A 20,411-nucleotide genomic window follows, 5' to 3' on the forward strand; every position below is an offset into this window, starting at 1 on the left:
TAATTTAAAGCTGTTGATTGTGTTAGATTTTTTCTCCCTCTTGCTTCCTATTGCTCAAGCAGCGACTTTTATAGAAAACCCATCTGTAAAGCCCATTACTGCAAAGGTTGGACAGGTGGCTCTAAGTAGTAACAATTAATGTTGAGCTATCAGATCACTCCCCCCCCCCCCCCCCCCCCCCAGAAGGTGGGTCTGCCTGTGCTCCCAAACACGCACTGCTCCGTCCCACTGTGAAAAGATAGAGAGAGAGAGAGAGAGAGAGGTGTCGTATGTAATTTGACAGGAAGGATGAGAGAACTTACAAGCACATTGGTTTAATAAGAGAAGTATTCTGAATGGTCTTTGGAGACTTTTTCAATTCATTCATAGAATTTGAATTAACTTCCTGAATTCACTGAATTGAAATGGAATTGAGCGCATCCCCTCAGTAGAGTGGAGCAGAGCTAGTTACAGACTTCCAGAGCTGCTGCTGATGTTGTCCTGGTGGGGACGCCAGCTGACATCCCTCACACAGGCATCATGGTCAGAGAGTCGGGTCACAACGCCAGCTTCCAGAGCTGCTGCTGATGTTGTCCTGGTGGGGACGCCAGCTGACATCCCTCACACAGGCATCATGGTCAGAGAGTCGGGTCACAACGCCAGCTTCCAGAGCTGCTGCTGATGTTGTCCTGGTGGGGATGCCAGCTGACATCCCTCACACAGGCGTCATGGTCAGAGAGTCGGGTCACAACGCCAGCTTCCAGAGCTGCTGCTGATGTTGTCCTGGTAGGGACGCCAGCTGACATCCCTCACACAGGCGTCATGGTCAGAGAGACGGGTCACAACGCCAGCTTCCAGAGCTGCTGCTGATGTTGTCCTGGTGGGGATGCCAGCTGACATCCCTCACACAGGCGTCATGGTCAGAGAGTCGGGTCACAACGCCAGCTTCCAGAGCTGCTGCTGATGTTGTCCTGGTGGGGACGCCAGCTGACATCCCTCACACAGGCGTCATGGTCAGAGAGACGGGTCACAACGCCAGCTTCCAGAGCTGCTGCTGATGTTGTCCTGGTAGGGACGCCAGCTGACATCCCTCACACAGGCGTCATGGTCAGAGAGTCGGGTCACAACGCCAGCTTCCAGAGCTGCTGCTGATGTTGTCCTGGTAGGGACGCCAGCTGACATCCCTCACACAGGCGTCATGGTCAGAGAGACGGGTCACAACGCCAGCTTCCAGAGCTGCTGCTGATGTTGTCCTGGTAGGGACGCCAGCTGACATCCCTCACACAGGCGTCATGGTCAGAGAGTCGGGTCACAACGCCAGCTTCCAGAGCTGCTGCTGATGTTGTCCTGGTAGGGACGCCAGCTGACATCCCTCACACAGGCGTCATGGTCAGAGAGTCGGGTCACAACGCCAGCTTCCAGAGCTGCTGCTGATGTTGTCCTGGTAGGGACGCCAGCTGACATCCCTCACACAGGCGTCATGGTCAGAGAGTCGGGTCACAACGCCAGCTTCCAGAGCTGCTGCTGATGTTGTCCTGGTGGGGATGCCAGCTGACATCCCTCACACAGGCGTCATGGTCAGAGAGTCGGGTCACAACGCCAGCTTCCAGAGCTGCTGCTGATGTTGTCCTGGTGGGGACGCCAGCTGACATCCCTCACACAGGCGTCATGGTCAGAGAGTCGGGTCACAACGCCAGCTTCCAGAGCTGCTGCTGATGTTGTCCTGGTAGGGATGCCAGCTGACATCCCTCACACAGGCGTCATGGTCAGAGAGTCGGGTCACAACGCCAGCTTCCAGAGCTGCTGCTGATGTTGTCCTGGTGGGGATGCCAGCTGACATCCCTCACACAGGCGTCATGGTCAGAGAGTCGGGTCACAACGCCAGCTTCCAGAGCTGCTGCTGATGTTGTCCTGGTGGGGATGCCAGCTGACATCCCTCACACAGGCGTCATGGTCAGAGAGTCGGGTCACAACGCCAGCTTCCAGAGCTGCTGCTGATGTTGTCCTGGTGGGGATGCCAGCTGACATCCCTCACACAGGCGTCATGGTCAGAGAGTCGGGTCACAACGCCAGCTTCCAGAGCTGCTGCTGATGTTGTCCTGGTGGGGATGCCGGCTGACATCCCTCACACAGGCATCATGGTCAGAGAGTCGGGTCACAACGCCAGCTTCCAGAGCTGCTGCTGATGTTGTCCTGGTAGGGATGCCAGCTGACATCCCTCACACAGGCGTCATGGTCAGAGAGTCGGGTCACAACGCCAGCTTCCAGAGCTGCTGCTGATGTTGTCCTGGTGGGGACGCCAGCTGACATCCCTCACACAGGCGTCATGGTCAGAGAGTCGGGTCACAACGCCAGCTTCCAGAGCTGCTGCTGATGTTGTCCTGGTGGGGACGCCAGCTGACATCCCTCACACAGGCGTCATGGTCAGAGAGTCGGGTCACAACGCCAGCTTCCAGAGCTGCTGCTGATGTTGTCCTGGTGGGGATGCCAGCTGACATCCCTCACACAGGCGTCATGGTCAGAGAGTCGGGTCACAACGCCAGCTTCCAGAGCTGCTGCTGATGTTGTCCTGGTGGGGATGCCAGCTGACATCCCTCACACAGGCGTCATGGTCAGAGAGTCGGGTCACAACGCCAGCTTCCAGAGCTGCTGCTGATGTTGTCCTGGTGGGGATGCCAGCTGACATCCCTCACACAGGCGTCATGGTCAGAGAGTCGGGTCACAACGCCAGCTTCCAGAGCTGCTGCTGATGTTGTCCTGGTGGGGATGCCGGCTGACATCCCTCACACAGGCATCATGGTCAGAGAGTCGGGTCACAACGCCAGCTTCCAGAGCTGCTGCTGATGTTGTCCTGGTAGGGATGCCAGCTGACATCCCTCACACAGGCGTCATGGTCAGAGAGTCGGGTCACAACGCCAGCTTCCAGAGCTGCTGCTGATGTTGTCCTGGTGGGGACGCCAGCTGACATCCCTCACACAGGCGTCATGGTCAGAGAGTCGGGTCACAACGCCAGCTTCCAGAGCTGCTGCTGATGTTGTCCTGGTGGGGACGCCAGCTGACATCCCTCACACAGGCGTCATGGTCAGAGAGTCGGGTCACAACGCCAGCTTCCAGAGCTGCTGCTGATGTTGTCCTGGTGGGGATGCCAGCTGACATCCCTCACACAGGCGTCATGGTCAGAGAGTCGGGTCACAACGCCAGCTTCCAGAGCTGCTGCTGATGTTGTCCTGGTGGGGATGCCAGCTGACATCCCTCACACAGGCGTCATGGTCAGAGAGTCGGGTCACAACGCCAGCTTCCAGAGCTGCTGCTGATGTTGTCCTGGTAGGGACGCCAGCTGACATCCCTCACACAGGCGTCATGGTCAGAGAGTCGGGTCACAACGCCAGCCATCAACACGTCATAGACTGGGCACACACACACACACACACAGTTAGCTCACATTACAGTGCTCTCGACTCATTTAGCAGACGCTCTTATCCAGAGCGACTTACAGGAGCAATTAGGGTTAAGTGCCTTGCTCAAGGGCACATCGACAGATTTTTCACCTAGTCGGCTCAGGGATTAGAACCAGTGACCTTTCGGTTACTGGCACAACGCTCTTAACCACTAAGCTACCTGCCACCTTGACTCCTTCTCGTGTGCATGCACGTCACACACACCCCACGGGCATAGCGACTCACCGATGACCTTCCCAGTGGAACAGCCAGTGTAGATTAACTTCTGTCCGGTGGTGAACTCCGGGGAGAAGCGAGAGCGTATGAGCGTGTGCAGAACGCCTGCCAGCTTGTGTCTATTCAGGGCTGGGAGGACGGACGGACAACAGGCGAACAACAGGGTAGTCAATTCGACAGTCAAGTAAAGCTGCCTCAAGTACAGCTGAACAACAATGGGAGGGGTAGTAGGAGATGAATGATCAAACATACTGTACACCCATGTCATCAATACTTAATCCAGCAAATATGAGATTTTCTGAGAGCAGATGTAAAATCTAGAGTAGATTACAGTCGGATTGGAGTGGCCTTTTCAACTACTGTTTCTGGCCCACTTGCTAATCTAATGTCATTTAGACTAGAACCCAGTACAGATGTACAACAACCTCATGGCCTCCCCAAACATTCATAAACCCCTGCCCTCCTGGCCCCTCACCTCTCTGGGGAACCTGACCCCCTTCCACCCCTGGCCCCTCTCCTCTCTGGGGAACCTGACCCCCTTCCACCCCTGGCCCCTCACCTCTCTGGGGAACATGACCTCCTTCCCCCCCTGGCCCCATCACCTCTCTGGGGAACCTGACCTCCTTCCCCCCCTGGCCCCATCACCTCTCTGGGGAACATGACCCCCTTCCACCCCTGGCCCCTCACCTCTCTGGGGAACATGACCCCCTTCCCCCCCTGGCCCCATCACCTCTCTGGGGAACATGACCCCCTTCCACCCCTGGCCCCTCACCTCTCTGGGGAACATGACCCCCTTCCCCCCATGGCCCCATCACCTCTCTGGGGAACATGACCCCCTTCCACCCCTGGCCCCTCACCTCTCAGGGGAACCTGCTGCCAGAGGTAGTCCCAGTTCTGGTGGACGATGGACAGCCGCGAGGCCGCCAGGCCCTCCTTGGAGGAGAACTCACGTCCCACAGCTTGTTGGACTGGTCCTTTGAGTTACTGATCAGATAACGTGCATCGCCCTGCAATGTGAAGAGAGCAGGTTTATAATGGACCTGTATTTTCCTGACAGTGATTAGTGGAGTCAACAGACACACAGAGAGCAGGTTTTTACCTTGGTGTGCACAGTTTGAAGGTGAAGTGGTTACAGAGTTTTAGGCCCAGTTCAAATACTAAAAATGCCTCCTTCCTCACTAACGAAGCCCTTACTGATTGGTGAAACGGCACTGCCTGGCTTTCACCTGTCCAGTTATGTCAGAACAGTACATTTGTGTATAAACAGTGTACAAACAGTAAATTGTCCCATGTATTTGTTTAGGGCTTTGATATGGATGATTACATACATTCTATCTTACTGTAAGAGGGGGATTACACACGGTAGTGGTTTTTTCTATTACCTTGCTGTGTATGAAGGTGATGCCGTCTCTGTGTCCAGACAGCTGGCCCACGGGCTGGGGTCTGTCCTCCCGCATCGTCCATCTGTCCCACACCTTGCGTCGTCACTGCCTGAGAACAGGAGCTGGGACGAGCTGTCGGCGAACGCCACTGTGTTCACATCGTCCTCATGAGCATCGATCTGAGGAGAGAGAGGGGGTTAAAGAAAGAGGGAGGAGAGAGAGTGTGGAGGAACGAGAGAGGGGAGAGAGAGGGGGGGGGGGAGAGAGAGAGAGAGAGAGAGAGAGAGAGGGGGGGGGAGAGAGAGAGAGAGAGAGAGAGAGAGAGAGAGAGAGGAGAGAGAGGACAGAGAGAGAGTGACCAAGAGGGGAGGGGAGAGAGAGAGAGACCGAGAGGGGAGGAGAGAGAGAGAGACAGATGGCAGAGGCCAACAACACAATGATGTGGATCATGACCAGTGGCGACCTGTTTTGAGCCCCACATTTATAGCATGTTATTTTGGCATTAATACGTGTCACATTACAGTTTGCAAACAATGTAAAAAAATATATATATATATATCATTGAGTTAATAAAGCCGCATACAAACATGGTCTCTTTTTTGTTTTCTTGAGTAAGGCAGCTCCAAAATGCAGGTGTTTCTGATTAGCTCAGTGCTTTCTGTGGTGGTGGGGCAAGCCAGCAGAAAATTCGGAGCGTAGGGGTTGGTAATGTTCTCTAGTTGCATCGTGATTGGCTCAGTGTTCTGTCACTCATGGGGACACTACCTCACTGCCAAATCTAAGGGTAGACTTAGAAAATGCAAGCCCTTTGGGTGCTGCCATACAGTTACATTAGACATGCCCTTCCAAGAAGGCTCAAGGTCATTGGCCACAGATAAAATGACACAAAATCACGTTATATCTACAGTAGCTTTGATTGGACTGATCATGTCAACATCTTACTTAGCTAGCAGTCATCATCATGAATCAAGTTGACAATCTACTGGCAAATCCTTTTTAATCCTTGTCATATGAAGAGAAATTATAGATAAAGCGTATCGGTGCTCATCGGCCATCGGACATAAACATTACACAACAAGTTGGAAACCGCAAATTCAACAACTTTCTTTGATGACAACATTTTCCCGCGAAGGGGGGGGGGGGGGGGGGGGGGTACACACCCCCATCCACATCAACGGGGCAGCAGCAGTGGAGAGGGTCAAGGGCACCAAGTTCCTCGGTGTCCACATCAATGAGGACTTAACACCGTCCTCTCACACCAGCAGTTGTGAAGAACACACATCAGGAGGCTGAAACGATTTGGCCCCTCAGATCCTCAGCATGAGCTCCCAGCCATCCAGGACGTAAATGCCAGGCGTCTGAGAAAGGCCCAAAGAATTACCAGCCTCCAGCCACCCGAGACATGGACTGTTCTCCATGCTTCCGTACGGCAGGCGGTACCGGTGCATCAAGGCTCAGACAAACAGACTCCTATACAGCTTCTATCCCCTGGCCATAAGACTGTTAAATGGCTAACAATTACTGCTCTCCCTCTCCCACAGACTATCCACACAGACTCTATGCCCATCCACAGGTCTCTACCCACTCAGACACAACCTACGCTGCTGCTAAAATGATTATTGATTAGATGTATTACTCCATTACGCTGTTGTCCATTGATTGCAATTACCATTAGTATTTATCTAGTTATCCTGCTACTGGTTACTATTACTTCTGTTTACATATTCAGTGCCTTCAGAAAGTATTGATACCCCTTGACTTATTCCACATTTTGTTGTTACAGCCTGAATTCAAAATGTATTAAATACACACCATACCCCGATTACGGCTGTGAGTTTTTCTGGTAAATGCAGTGTTCAAAACAACTGGGAACTCGGATAAAAACTAGCTCCGACTGGGAAAAATAGATTTGAACAGTCATCCAACTCGGAATTTCAACTCGGGAACTCAGGCCTCTTCTAGATCTCCGACTGAAGATCATTGAGGTCATGATTTGATCCCATATTTTGCCGAGTTCCCAGTTGTTTTGAACGCTGCATAAGTCTCTAAGAGCTTTGCACAGCTGGATTGTACAACATTTGCACATTATTCTTTTATACATTTTTCAAGCTCTGTTAAGTTGCTTGTTGATCATTGCTAGACATCCATTTTTAAGTCTTGCCATAGGATGTTCATGCCGATTTAAGTTAAACTGTAACTAGGCCACTCAGGAACATTCAATGTCGTCTTGGTAAGCAACTCCAGTGTATATTTGGCCTTGTGTTTTAGGTTATTGTCCTGGTGAAAGGTGAATTTGTCTCCCAGTGTCTGGTGGAAAGCAAACAATCAGGTTTTCCTCTAGGATTTTGCCTGTGCTTAGCTCTATTCTGTTTCTTTGTATCCCCCCCAAAAACCTCTAGTCCTTGCCGATGACAAGCATACCCATAACATGATGATGGGTATGCTTGCAGCCACCACCATGCTGAAAAATATGAAGAGTGGATTTGCCCGAAACATAACGCTTTGTATTCGGGACTTGAAGTTCATTTCTTTGTCACATTCTTCGCATTTTTACTTTAGTGCCTCGTTGAAAACAGGATGCATGTTTTGGAATATTTTTTATTCTGTCATTTAGGTTAGTATTGTGGAGTAACTACAATGTTGATCCATCCCCAGTTTCCTCTTATCACAGCCATTAAACTCTATAACTGTTTTAAAGTCACCATTGGCCTCTTGGTGAAATCCCTGAGCGTTTCCTTCCTCTCCGGCAACTGAGTTAGGAAAGACGCCTGTATCTTTGTAGTGACTGGGTGTATTGATACACCTTCCAACGTGTTATTAATAACTTCACCATGCTCAAAGGGATATTCAATGTCTGCTTTATTTTGTATTGACCTTACAGATAATTGTATGTGTGGGGTACAGAGATAATAGTCCACTATTATTGCACACAGAGTGAGCCCATGCAACGTATTATGTGACTTGTTAAGCAAAATTTTATTCCTGAACTTATTTAGGCTTGCCATAACAAAGGGGTTGAATACTTACTGACGCAAGACATTCTACTTTGACATTATGGGGTATTGTGTGTAGTCCAATAACCACGTTTTCATCCAACCTTTTTCGTGCGCGTAAAGTACATTTCAGATCAAATAAATGTCATGACAGGCCCTGATGGAAACAGAAATTGTTTCGGTAATCTTTCTAAATGTAGACAAAACAAAATAGGCTAGACAAAGTGGGATCTTTTGATGTTGGTGGAAACGCTTTTATGTGCAAATATTGATATAATAACCATCATATCGAAGTAAACTTGGGAGTCACGCGATGACATGGTGTGTGGTCCTCCCACTACGACTCGGGAAACCATGCAGTTTATTAGGCTACAGATTATATAAATTATGATGACCTTCACAGGGTGGTGAAAGTGCACGGTCTGAGCTTGATGCTCCTTTCCAATAAATATCGAGGGTCTTATTCTGGTGACATGACGATCGATGCTTGACTGCCGTTTGACAAATAAAAATCCATAATAATCTCATCATGTAGACTAGCCTACCCACACTGTATCTGCCAGCTGTTGGCTAGAGACCATGCCAACACCAGAGGAGGCACATTTGCTATTTAATGCGACAGTTTGTGACAACACTGTCGGTAGAGTTGAAAATGCGATGGAAACACATTGAACATTACATTTTTATTCGGTAAATGAAAACGTGAAAAAGTACATTGTGTGCACTACATCACACACTTTTTTTTTTATCTGCAACAAATCAGTTTGGTGGAAACAACCCGGGTGGAAATATGTGTATATTTCAGAATATTTGCATGAAAATCTGTCACCAATTGGATGGAAACCTAACTAGGTACACAAAATCTAAATTTAATCCATTTTAAATTCAGGCTGTTAACAACAAAATGTGGAAAAAAGCCAAGCGTTGTGAAAACTTTCTGAAGGTACTGTTTATTACCATTAGTATGTTACCGTAAGTATTTATGTATTCCTGCTACCAGTCACTTTTCAGCTCTGTTTACTGGTATTGGCAGAAACAACCTTTAACTCTCGTCGTTGTTATTGTGTGGATTTTTATTCTTCCTTATTATATCCTGTGCACGTGACGAATAAACGTTTAAACTTGAACCTCCGCTCGTCTGTGTTCTGAGGGAAGAACAGAACATGAACCAGCCTACACAGAGAGAACTACAACTGTGGAACTTCATCTACAACCCATGTAAAGAATAGGCCTAAAATGGGGCTGCGCTTAAAAGCTGCAATATGTTACTTTTTGGGCGACCCGACCAAATTCACATAGAAATGTGAGTTATAGATCTGTCCTCTTAAGTCTAAGAAGCAGTGGATCTGTTCTGTGCCCTTTTTCTATGCTTCCCGTTCTTAAGCTTTGTTTTTGCGTCGGCTGAAAATACGTTGTTGGTTATGGAAAATAGAATTCACAGCGGTGTAGATGGTACAATGATTCTGTACACTACACTTGCTTGTTTTGTCACAAACTGAAATTAGGCGAACTATTAGAATTTTAGCAACCAGGAAATGGTGGAGCAATTTCTGCATAGTGCACCTTTAAAAAGTTTGAATCCTAACTTGAGAGAAAATCTCACATAATTTCTGTGTAAGTCTCACTTTGAAATCAATTAATCATTTAAGTAAAAGTTACACACACACACATATATATATTTTTTTTCTCCAGTCCACGTCTCTGTCCTTTACCGTCCGCTTCAGGTTAAAGCGCCCCCTACTGGTGTCATACAGACGGATGTTCTGGTCTAGGAAAGACAGGGGAGGGATGCATGTGTTAGGAACCAGTGGTCACTCCTAATAAAAATGTGACATTGTTTTAATATGTATTTGGAAATGTACATGTAAACACAGCGATGCGGTTAGTTTTCCCAGTCCACTGTAATGGTTGTGTTCACGTCCTTACCTTGGCAGGCTGAGAGGAACATGTTGCCATTAGTTTTCCCAGTCCACTGTATCCGTTGTGTTCACGTCCTTACCTTGGCAGGCTGAGAGGAACATGTTGCCATTAGTTTTCCCAGTCCACTGTAATGGTTGTGTTCACGTCCTTACCTTGGCAGGCTGAGAGGAACATGTTGCCATTAGTTTTCCCAGTCCACTGTAATGGTTGTGTTCACGTCCTTCCCTTGGCAGGCTGAGAGGAACATGTTGCCATTAGTTTTCCCAGTCCACTGTATCCGTTGTGTTCACGTCCTTACCTTGGCAGGCTGAGAGGAACATGTTGCCATTAGTTTTCCCAGTCCACTGTATCCGTTGTGTTCACGTCCTTACCTTGGCAGGCTGAGAGGAACATGTTGCCATTAGTTTTCCCAGTCCACTGTAATGGTTGTGTTCACGTCCTTACCTTGGCAGGCTGAGAGGAACATGTTGCCATTAGTTTTCCCAGTCCACTGTAATGGTTGTGTTCACGTCCTTACCTTGGCAGGCTGAGAGGAACATGTTGCCATTAGTTTTCCCAGTCCACTGTATCCGTTGTGTTCACGTCCTTACCTTGGCAGGCTGAGAGGAACATGTTGCCATTAGTTTTCCCAGTCCACTGTATCCGTTGTGTTCACGTCCTTACCTTGGCAGGCTGAGAGGAACATGTTGCCATTAGTTTTCCCAGTCCACTGTAATGGTTGTGTTCACGTCCTTACCTTGGCAGGCTGAGAGGAACATGTTGCCATTAGTTTTCCCAGTCCACTGTAATGGTTGTGTTCACGTCCTTACCTTGGCAGGCTGAGAGGAACATGTTGCCATTAGTTTTCCCAGTCCACTGTAATGGTTGTGTTCACGTCCTTACCTTGGCAGGCTGAGAGGAACATGTTGCCATTAGTTTTTCCCAGTCCACTGTAATGGTTGTGTTCACGTCCTTACCTTGGCAGGCTGAGAGGAACATGTTGCCATTAGTTTTCCCAGTCCACTGTATCGGTTGTGTTCACGTCCTTACCTTGGCAGGCTGAGAGGAACATGTTGCCATTAGTTTTCCCAGTCCACTGTATCCGTTGTGTTCACATCCTTCCCTTGGCAGGCTGAGAGGAACATGTTGCCATTAGTTTTCCCAGTCCACTGTATCGGTTGTGTTCACGTCCTTACCTTGGCAGGCTGAGAGGAACATGTTGCCATTAGTTTTCCCAGTCCACTGTATCCGTTGTGTTCACGTCCTTCCCTTGGCAGGCTGAGAGGAACATGTTGCCATTAGTTTTCCCAGTCCACTGTATCGGTTGTGTTCACGTCCTTACCTTGGCAGGCTGAGAGGAACATGTTGCCATTAGTTTTCCCAGTCCACTGTATCCGTTGTGTTCACGTCCTTACCTTGGCAGGCTGAGAGGAACATGTTGCCATTAGTTTTCCCAGTCCACTGTATCGGTTGTGTTCACGTCCTTACCTTGGCAGGCTGAGAGGAACATGTTGCCATTAGTTTTCCCAGTCCACTGTATCGGTTGTGTTCACGTCCTTACCTTGGCAGGCTGAGAGGAACATGTTGCCATTAGTTTTCCCAGTCCACTGTATCCGTTGTGTTCACGTCCTTACCTTGGCAGGCTGAGAGGAACATGTTGCCATTCGTTTTCCCAGTCCACTGTAATGGTTGTGTTCACGTCTTTCCCTTGGCAGGCTGAGAGGAACATGTTGCCATTAGTTTTCCCAGTCCACTGTATCCGTTGTGTTCACGTCCTTACCTTGGCAGGCTGAGAGGAACATGTTGCCATTAGTTTTCCCAGTCCACTGTATCCGTTGTGTTCACGTCCTTACCTTGGCAGGCTGAGAGGAACATGTTGCCATTAGTTTTCCCAGTCCACTGTAATGGTTGTGTTCACGTCCTTACCTTGGCAGGCTGAGAGGAACATGTTGCCATTAGTTTTCCCAGTCCACTGTATCCGTTGTGTTCACGTCCTTACCTTGGCAGGCTGAGAGGAACATGTTGCCATTAGTTTTCCCAGTCCACTGTAATGGTTGTGTTCACGTCCTTCCCTTGGCAGGCTGAGAGGAACATGTTGCCATTAGTTTTCCCAGTCCACTGTATCCGTTGTGTTCACGTCCTTACCTTGGCAGGCTGAGAGGAACATGTTGCCATTAGTTTTCCCAGTCCACTGTATCGGTTGTGTTCACGTCCTTACCTTGGCAGGCTGAGAGGAACATGTTGCCATTAGTTTTCCCAGTCCACTGTATCCGTTGTGTTCACGTCCTTACCTTGGCAGGCTGAGAGGAACATGTTGCCATTAGTTTTCCCAGTCCACTGTATCGGTTGTGTTCACGTCCTTACCTTGGCAGGCTGAGAGGAACATGTTGCCATTAGTTTTCCCAGTCCACTGTATCCGTTGTGTTCACGTCCTTCCCTTGGCAGGCTGAGAGGAACATGTTGCCATTAGTTTTCCCAGTCCACTGTATCCGTTGTGTTCACGTCCTTCCCTTGGCAGGCTGAGAGGAACATGTTGCCATTAGTTTTCCCAGTCCACTGTATCCGTTGTGTTCACGTCCTTCCCTTGGCAGGCTGAGAGGAACATGTTGCCATTAGTTTTCCCAGTCCACTGTATCGGTTGTGTTCACGTCCTTACCTTGGCAGGCTGAGAGGAACATGTTGCCATTAGTTTTCCCAGTCCACTGTAATGGTTGTGTTCACGTCCTTACCTTGGCAGGCTGAGAGGAACATGTTGCCATTAGTTTTCCCAGTCCACTGTATCGGTTGTGTTCACGTCCTTACCTTGGCAGGCTGAGAGGAACATGTTGCCATTAGTTTTCCCAGTCCACTGTAATGGTTGTGTTCACGTCCTTACCTTGGCAGGCTGAGAGGAACATGTTGCCATTAGTTTTCCCAGTCCACTGTAATGGTTGTGTTCACGTCCTTCCCTTGGCAGGCTGAGAGGAACATGTTGCCATTAGTTTTCCCAGTCCACTGTAATGGTTGTGTTCATGTCCTTACCTTGGCAGGCTGAGAGGAACATGTTGCCATTAGTTTTCCCAGTCCACTGTAATGGTTGTGTTCACGTCCTTCCCTTGGCAGGCTGAGAGGAACATGTTGCCATTAGTTTTCCCAGTCCACTGTAATGGTTGTGTTCATGTCCTTCCCTTGGCAGGCTGAGAGGAACATGTTGCCATTAGTTTTCCCAGTCCACTGTATCCGTTGTGTTCACGTCCTTACCTTGGCAGGCTGAGAGGAACATGTTGCCATTAGTTTTCCCAGTCCACTGTATCGGTTGTGTTCACGTCCTTACCTTGGCAGGCTGAGAGGAACATGTTGCCATTAGTTTTCCCAGTCCACTGTATCCGTTGTGTTCACGTCCTTACCTTGGCAGGCTGAGAGGAACATGTTGCCATTAGTTTTCCCAGTCCACTGTATCCGTTGTGTTCACGTCCTTACCTTGGCAGGCTGAGAGGAACATGTTGCCATTAGTTTTCCCAGTCCACTGTAATGGTTGTGTTCACGTCCTTCCCTTGGCAGGCTGAGAGGAACATGTTGCCATTAGTTTTCCCAGTCCACTGTAATGGTTGTGTTCACGTCCTTACCTTGGCAGGCTGAGAGGAACATGTTGCCATTAGTTTTCCCAGTCCACTGTATCCGTTGTGTTCACGTCCTTACCTTGGCAGGCTGAGAGGAACATGTTGCCATTAGTTTTCCCAGTCCACTGTATCCGTTGTGTTCACGTCCTTACCTTGGCAGGCTGAGAGGAACATGTTGCCATTAGTTTTCCCAGTCCACTGTAATGGTTGTGTTCACGTCCTTACCTTGGCAGGCTGAGAGGAACATGTTGCCATTAGTTTTCCCAGTCCACTGTAATGGTTGTGTTCACGTCCTTCCCTTGGCAGGCTGAGAGGAACATGTTGCCATTAGTTTTCCCAGTCCACTGTATCCGTTGTGTTCACGTCCTTCCCTTGGCAGGCTGAGAGGAACATGTTGCCATTAGTTTTCCCAGTCCACTGTATCCGTTGTGTTCACGTCCTTCCCTTGGCAGGCTGAGAGGAACATGATGCCATTAGTTTTCCCAGTCCACTGTAATGGTTGTGTTCACGTCCTTCCCTTGGCAGGCTGAGAGGAACATGTTGCCATTAGTTTTCCCAGTCCACTGTATCCGTTGTGTTCACGTCCTTCCCTTGGCAGGCTGAGAGGAACATGTTGCCATTAGTTTTCCCAGTCCACTGTATCCGTTGTGTTCACGTCCTTACCTTGGCAGGCTGAGAGGAACATGTTGCCATTAGTTTTCCCAGTCCACTGTATCCGTTGTGTTCACGTCCTTCCCTTGGCAGGCTGAGAGGAACATGTTGCCATTAGTTTTCCCAGTCCACTGTATCCGTTGTGTTCACGTCCTTACCTTGGCAGGCTGAGAGGAACATGTTGCCATCGTTACTGTACACACCACAGAATACTTTCTGCTGGTATGTGTCCTTGTGTGCCACATGATTGGGCAGGAAACTGAGGAGAAATGCAAACGGAACATTAACAAATGTCAATGACAACAGGCTCCTCCTCATCTGTCAATATTCAGATCAATGGTCTGATAAGGCTTTATTCATTGTAAACAAGTTGGAACTATTAAGTTGAACAATTTATAAAACATCAGCTTTCACTTGTTTTTGCAATGACTTTACGGCGAGTAGTTCCTGTATCTGTGGATGTACTCACTGTGAGCGAATGCGACTGCACTCTCCGTGAGGAAAGACTGGAGCCTCGACACCGGCCTTGTTCCCTCTGAGAGAAGAACAAAAATCAAAGAAAGTTACCCTCTAGACCTGAGAAACAACTTTGTAAGAAACTACTGTGACAAAGCGAGACCCAACATGAAATTGCTCGTCCTCACCTCCGTCAGCACGTGGGTGAAGCTTTGCCTGGCCTTCAGGCCGGATGAGGCCGTGGCCACGAGGATAGGGTCCGGATTTCACTCCGGTCCAACTCCTGAATGTCGGGCTGGGAGTCCACTGGCAAGACACAAGACACAGAAGCAGTCAGCCAGAGACCTGTGGCGCATACAAGTGTAGGTACAAACAACACACTTGTGAAAGGAACATGCCATTATCACGCATTATGTTCGGTCTTAAGACTTGTTATTGTGTATTTAACCTCCCGAGTGCGTAGTGGTCTAAGGCACTGCATCGCAGTGCTAGCTGTGCCACTAGAGATCCTGGTTCGAATCCAGGCTCTGTCGTAGCCGGCCGCGACCGGGAGACCCATGGGGCGGCGCACAATTGGCCCAGCATCGTCCAGGGTAGGGGAGGGAATGGCTGGCAGGGATGTAGCTCAGTTGGTAGAGCATGGCGTTTGCAACGCCAGGGTTGTGGGTTTGTTTCCCACGGGGGGCCAGTATGAAAAATAAAAAATAATGTATGCACTCACTAACTGTAAGTCGCTCTGGATAAGAGCGTCTGCTAAATGACTTAAATGTAAATGTATTTAACAGTGATGTCTAGTAAGTGCATTGAAATATGTATGAAGAGCACTATAGAAAATAAAGAATCAAATTTTGGGGGTGGTTTTTCTTTCATTGCTTGTGCACACAGTAAACAGCAGGATGTCTGTGACTAGTGCGCACTACAACAATGACACCCAGTTTGGTTTACCGGGAGGGTTGTAGCGGTCTCCTAGGCGTCATCGATGTCCTCGTCAGAGTCAGAGTACGACTGGACGAGCCGCAGAGCTGTTGCTCCACTCCCATGGACCAGCCTGGGGAGATGGGGAGAGGGATGGGGAAACACTTGTGCTCAGTGACATGAACTAGGGTTACATATATAGAACCCCAGAAGAGCAATCACTCCGTTCAGCATTGGGGGCACATGCGCTACAGAAGGCTATAAATCGGTCCACTAATACTGGACTAGTAAAGGCCCAGTGCACTACTTTTGTCAGCGAAAACAAAACAAAAAAATGTTCAGGGCCCTCAGCATCCCTACTACCCCGCAGCTAGAGTGTTGAGTATGTTTTGACTTGGAGCAGAGCACTTCTTATGTGCTAGGTGCACTCTTTAGTTACAGTTCAGGCAATGATCCGACTGTCTCCCAGTCCCTGCTCCAATTTACCTCCTCAATAGGTAAGCCAGCACTTCAAAAAAAAATATCATGTTCCTCCTCAGTTGCTGACAGCCTGTCACCCTGCTGCCTCTCAGGCGATCTGTTGTTACTGTTGCTCTGGTTGGATTCTGCTTCAGACTGGTCAGGGTTGCCGCTGGAGCCCCGACTGACGGACATCCCAGAACTAGACAGAGCCCAGCCATAGAGCGAGAGCCTGTCAGGGAAGTCAATGATGTTGTCTATGAGGATGTGAATAATGATGACAGAGTCAGATAAATGTTTTAACAGGTATCTGTTCATCTGTGTATATGGGCGAGCTGCCCGAATGACGTCAACAACTGTTTTTGTTGTGTGAGAGATTGACAGACTACTACCAAAATACTTAGCTAGGACTATTTAGTGGCAAAACAAGAAGCAGAATCATCAAGCTACTTGCTCTAACGTTAGTTACACATCACTAGCTAACCATCGCATGTATTGTCTGACTAGTTATATGGACTACTTACGTTAACTATCTAGCCAGCTAACCTAGTTTAAATACCTAACGTACACTTAAACGTGCTTGACAGTTCTTTGGTGCCGTTTCCTCTGGCTGTAGATGAAGTATAATAACTTGCCAATTATGTTGTCACGAGTCAGTTTATGAAAACGGTTGTTATCTGTAGATGATTAGCCGTTTTCAAGATATTACCAGACCGAAGTACTGGAACCCCTTCGCGTGTATTTTATTGTACCCGAAGAGGAAGAGAGAGGCCCAACTCCGCGGAAAATCTGTCTCCCTCCAGCAGGTGGCGTTTCTTTTCCGGCCACCAAGCCAGGAATTTATGTATGGCGGTCAATGAGTGTCGAATTTGGTCAACAGAAAAATGAATGGCTTATTTTCTACGTGAAGTTTATTTGATCGAATAGAAGTTTCGTAATAAGTAGGACGCGTGACATCCCGGCAACTTTGAGAAAAAACACTTTATATCGGAGATGGCTATGCATTTTCATGGCATGAGGCTAGTAGCATAGCATCTCCAAAGATGTTTATAACTAACCCATTGTTCTTTCTGCGGCATCTCTCTCCATTGAATACAGGCGGTTGACGTCAACAACCCTCATCGAATATTTAAAAAAAATGATTACAATAATGAGATGTATCCACCAATCCAAAGAAAGGATAGGTGGGAGCTAGAGTGCCGCTTTGACGACAACGACTACCATTGTTAGAGCGGAGAGACGTATCTTGTTAGTATATCCATAATGTTCTTTATACTTCAGTGGCGGACGCGCGCCTCTGCCCCTTTTGCTGTCACATGACCCACTCAAGCTGTGCCAGTGCATGTTGAAACCTTTGAAAATTCACGTCATGACTATAAAACTCTATGTATGGATGGCATTCTCCACAGGAAAACCTTGAAATGAGGACATCCATAAAACCGCAGGGATAGCAAAACATTATAAGGATTTTAATTTTTTATTAGGATCCCCATTAGCCGACACCAATGGCGCCAGCTAGTTACTGGGGCCAGACACATAACGGCAGTGGCGACACCTCAATCAGGCAGAGACCCACCAACTTTGAGCCCCACCTGTTTTTTTATTTTTTTGTGTGCCTGTTTTGCATGTTATTTTGGCATTCATAGGTGTCTCTTTTTTGCTTTCTTGAGTAAGGCAGCTCCAAAATGCAGGTGTTTCAGCCTAGCTCAGTGCTTTCTGTGGTGGTGGGGCAGCCAGCGGAAAATATGGAGAATAGGGGTTGGTAATGTTCTCTAGTTGCGCCGTGATTGGCTCAGTGTTCTGTCACTCAAAGGGACACTACATCACCGCAAATACTATGGGTAGAGCTCGAAAATTCAAGCCCCTTGGGTGCTGCCATAGACTTACATTAGAAGTGCCCATCCAATAAGACTCAAGGTCATTGGCCACAGATAAAATGAAGTAAAATCACGTTATATCTACCGTAGCTTTGATTGGACTGATCATGTCAACATCATACTTTCAAAATCTTAACTAGCAAGCTAGACAAGCAGTCATCATCATGCATCAAGTCGGCAATCTACTGGCAAAACCTTTTCAATCCTTGTCATATGAGGATACATTTTAGATTAAATGTATCATTGCTCATCGGCCATTGGACATAAACATTACACAACAAGTTGGAAATCGCAAATTCAACAATGAGTGCTAAGACGCCACTGCAGCCCCGGGTTCGATCCCAGGCTGTGTCACAGCCGGCTGTGACCGGGAGACCCATGAGGCGGCGCACAATTGGCCCAACGTCGTCCGGGTTAGGGGAGGGTTTGGCCAGCCGGGATGTCCTTGCCTCATCGTGCTCTAGCGACTCCTTGTGGCAAGCGCCTGCAAGCTGACTTCGGTCATCAGTTCGACAGTGTTTCCTCCGACACATTGGTGCGGCTGGCTTCCGGGTTAAGCGAGCAGTGTGTCAAGAAGCAGTGCGGCTTGGCTCTCGACCTTCGCAGAGTCCGTAGGGGAGTTGCAACTACCAATTGGCTATCATGAAAAAGGGGGTAACGCCATGGGCCAGAAAAGTTTGAATACATTGGCCATGCTGTCAATCCAGCATGACTTCTTCCGCCTTCAAAATAACTAGAAACTCTGAACTGGGAAATCTCAGACTTCAGTGAGTTCAAGACAACTGGAAACTCTGATAAAACTAGCTCATACTGGGAAAATACGGAAAATACTTTTGAACGGTCATCCAACTCGGAATTCTAAGTAGGGATTTAAGGAATTCTAAGTAGGAATTCTAAGTAGGCCTCTTTCTAGAGCCCACAAGACGGACCGCCGCGCCACCTTCCTGTTCAAGTGAGAAGAGCACAACAAGGTGAGTACAAAAATGTATTGTATGCTGCTGCATAAATGATGTAATATACGAAGGAGATATGTATACTGTAGCCAAAAAAGTAATACTAAGTGTATGTTGTGTGGCGCAGCGGTCTAAGGCACTGCATCTCAGTGCTAGAGACGTCACTACAGAACCCGGTTTGATTCCAGGCTGTATCACAATCCGGCCGTGATTGGGTGTCCCATAGGGCGGCGCACAATTGGCCCAGTGTCGTCCGGGTTTGGCCGGGGTAGGCCGTCATTGTAAATAAGAGTTTGTTCTTAACCTACTTGCCTAGTTAAATAAAGGTTAAATCAAATAAAATAGTAATCTGTTAGTAGCCCTTGTGCCTCACCCTATTAATTTGTATTGTTTAGTGTTGTAGCTTTGCTGGCATGCATCCCACAACATTTTTGTTGTTGTTTGCCCCACCAAGATTTACATGCTAAAATTGCCACTGAATAACGGAAAATCCCAAATACTTTACATGTAGTGTGTGTGTGTGTGTGTGTGCATCTATGAGTTACACATACATGTCAGTACATGCACAAAAAGTAGGTCACATGGGGTAGAGGCATTGTGCCATGAGGTGTTGCTTAATTTGTTTTTTGAAAGCAGGTTTACTGTTCACTTGTGCTATATGAGATTGAAGGGAGTTCCATGCAATCATGGCTCTGTATAATACTGTACGTTTCCTTACATTTGTTCTGGACCTGGGGTCTGTGAAAAGACCCCTGGTGGCATGTCTGGTGGGGTAAGTGTGTGTGTGTGTCAGTGCTGTGTGTAAGTTGACTATGCAAACAATTTGGAATTTCCAACACATTAATGTTTCTTACAAAAACAAGAAGCGATGCAGTCAGAGAGACTGGCATGCATAGTTGATATTAGCCCAGTGATTACATTTACATTGCATTTTTACATTTTAGTCATTTAGCAGATGCTCTTATCCAGAGCGACTTACAGTTAGTGAGTGCATACATTTTCATACTGGCCCCCTGTGGGAAACGAACCCACAACCCTGGCGTTGCAAGCGCCATGCTCTACCAACTGAGCTACAGGGGACTACAGATCCACAGTATCTCTGTTGAAAGTTACATTTATATTAAATAATTTTCAAATCAACATAATTTCATACAATTCCATGGAAAAACACAAGTACACCACTATCACAAAGGCACATGTTACATGCATGTTATACATATAGTATTATTAATTAATTCAGTTTCCCGTTGGCTATAAATTGCTTTTGGCCCACTGTTCCTTTGTATTAGTATGTTTTATAAAGGACCATGGTAATATTAGGGTTGCTGTCTATCACTGTTTCACTGGCATGGTATAATGCTCTCCACACAGCTGTAGGTCCACTCCTGGCGCTCGTTGATGGGCAGGACATGCTGGCACACCATCTTGGTTCTAATGAAGAGTAAAACGTGCCACTTTTCTGGTCCAGCTGCAGCTTAACTAGTTCCTTCTTTGCAGCACTTGACCATATGACTGGACAATAATCAAGATAAGACCAAACTAGCGCCTGCGGGACTTGCTTTGTGGATGACATG

At 47.9% G+C, this 20,411-nt stretch overlaps 1 pseudogene across 1 annotated transcript; it reads right to left on the reverse strand.

The window, feature by feature from the left end:
• Positions 1-135: 135 nt before the first annotated feature.
• On the reverse strand, positions 136-20,261 carry LOC311109225 (DDB1- and CUL4-associated factor 11-like; annotated as a pseudogene). Its single transcript has 12 exons — positions 20,207-20,261; positions 16,035-16,264; positions 15,579-15,681; positions 14,822-14,939; positions 14,647-14,712; positions 14,336-14,436; positions 9,696-9,796; positions 5,036-5,214; positions 4,511-4,660; positions 3,663-3,782; positions 3,280-3,386; positions 136-228 (listed from the first exon to the last, which is right to left on the reverse strand). The product of its transcript is annotated as a DDB1- and CUL4-associated factor 11-like (transcript).
• Positions 20,262-20,411: the final 150 nt, after the last annotated feature.

This window comes from Coregonus lavaretus, assembly GCF_964263955.1.
Source record: "Coregonus lavaretus genome assembly, chromosome: 34".
NCBI classification, from domain to species: Eukaryota; Metazoa; Chordata; class Actinopteri; order Salmoniformes; family Salmonidae; genus Coregonus; species Coregonus lavaretus.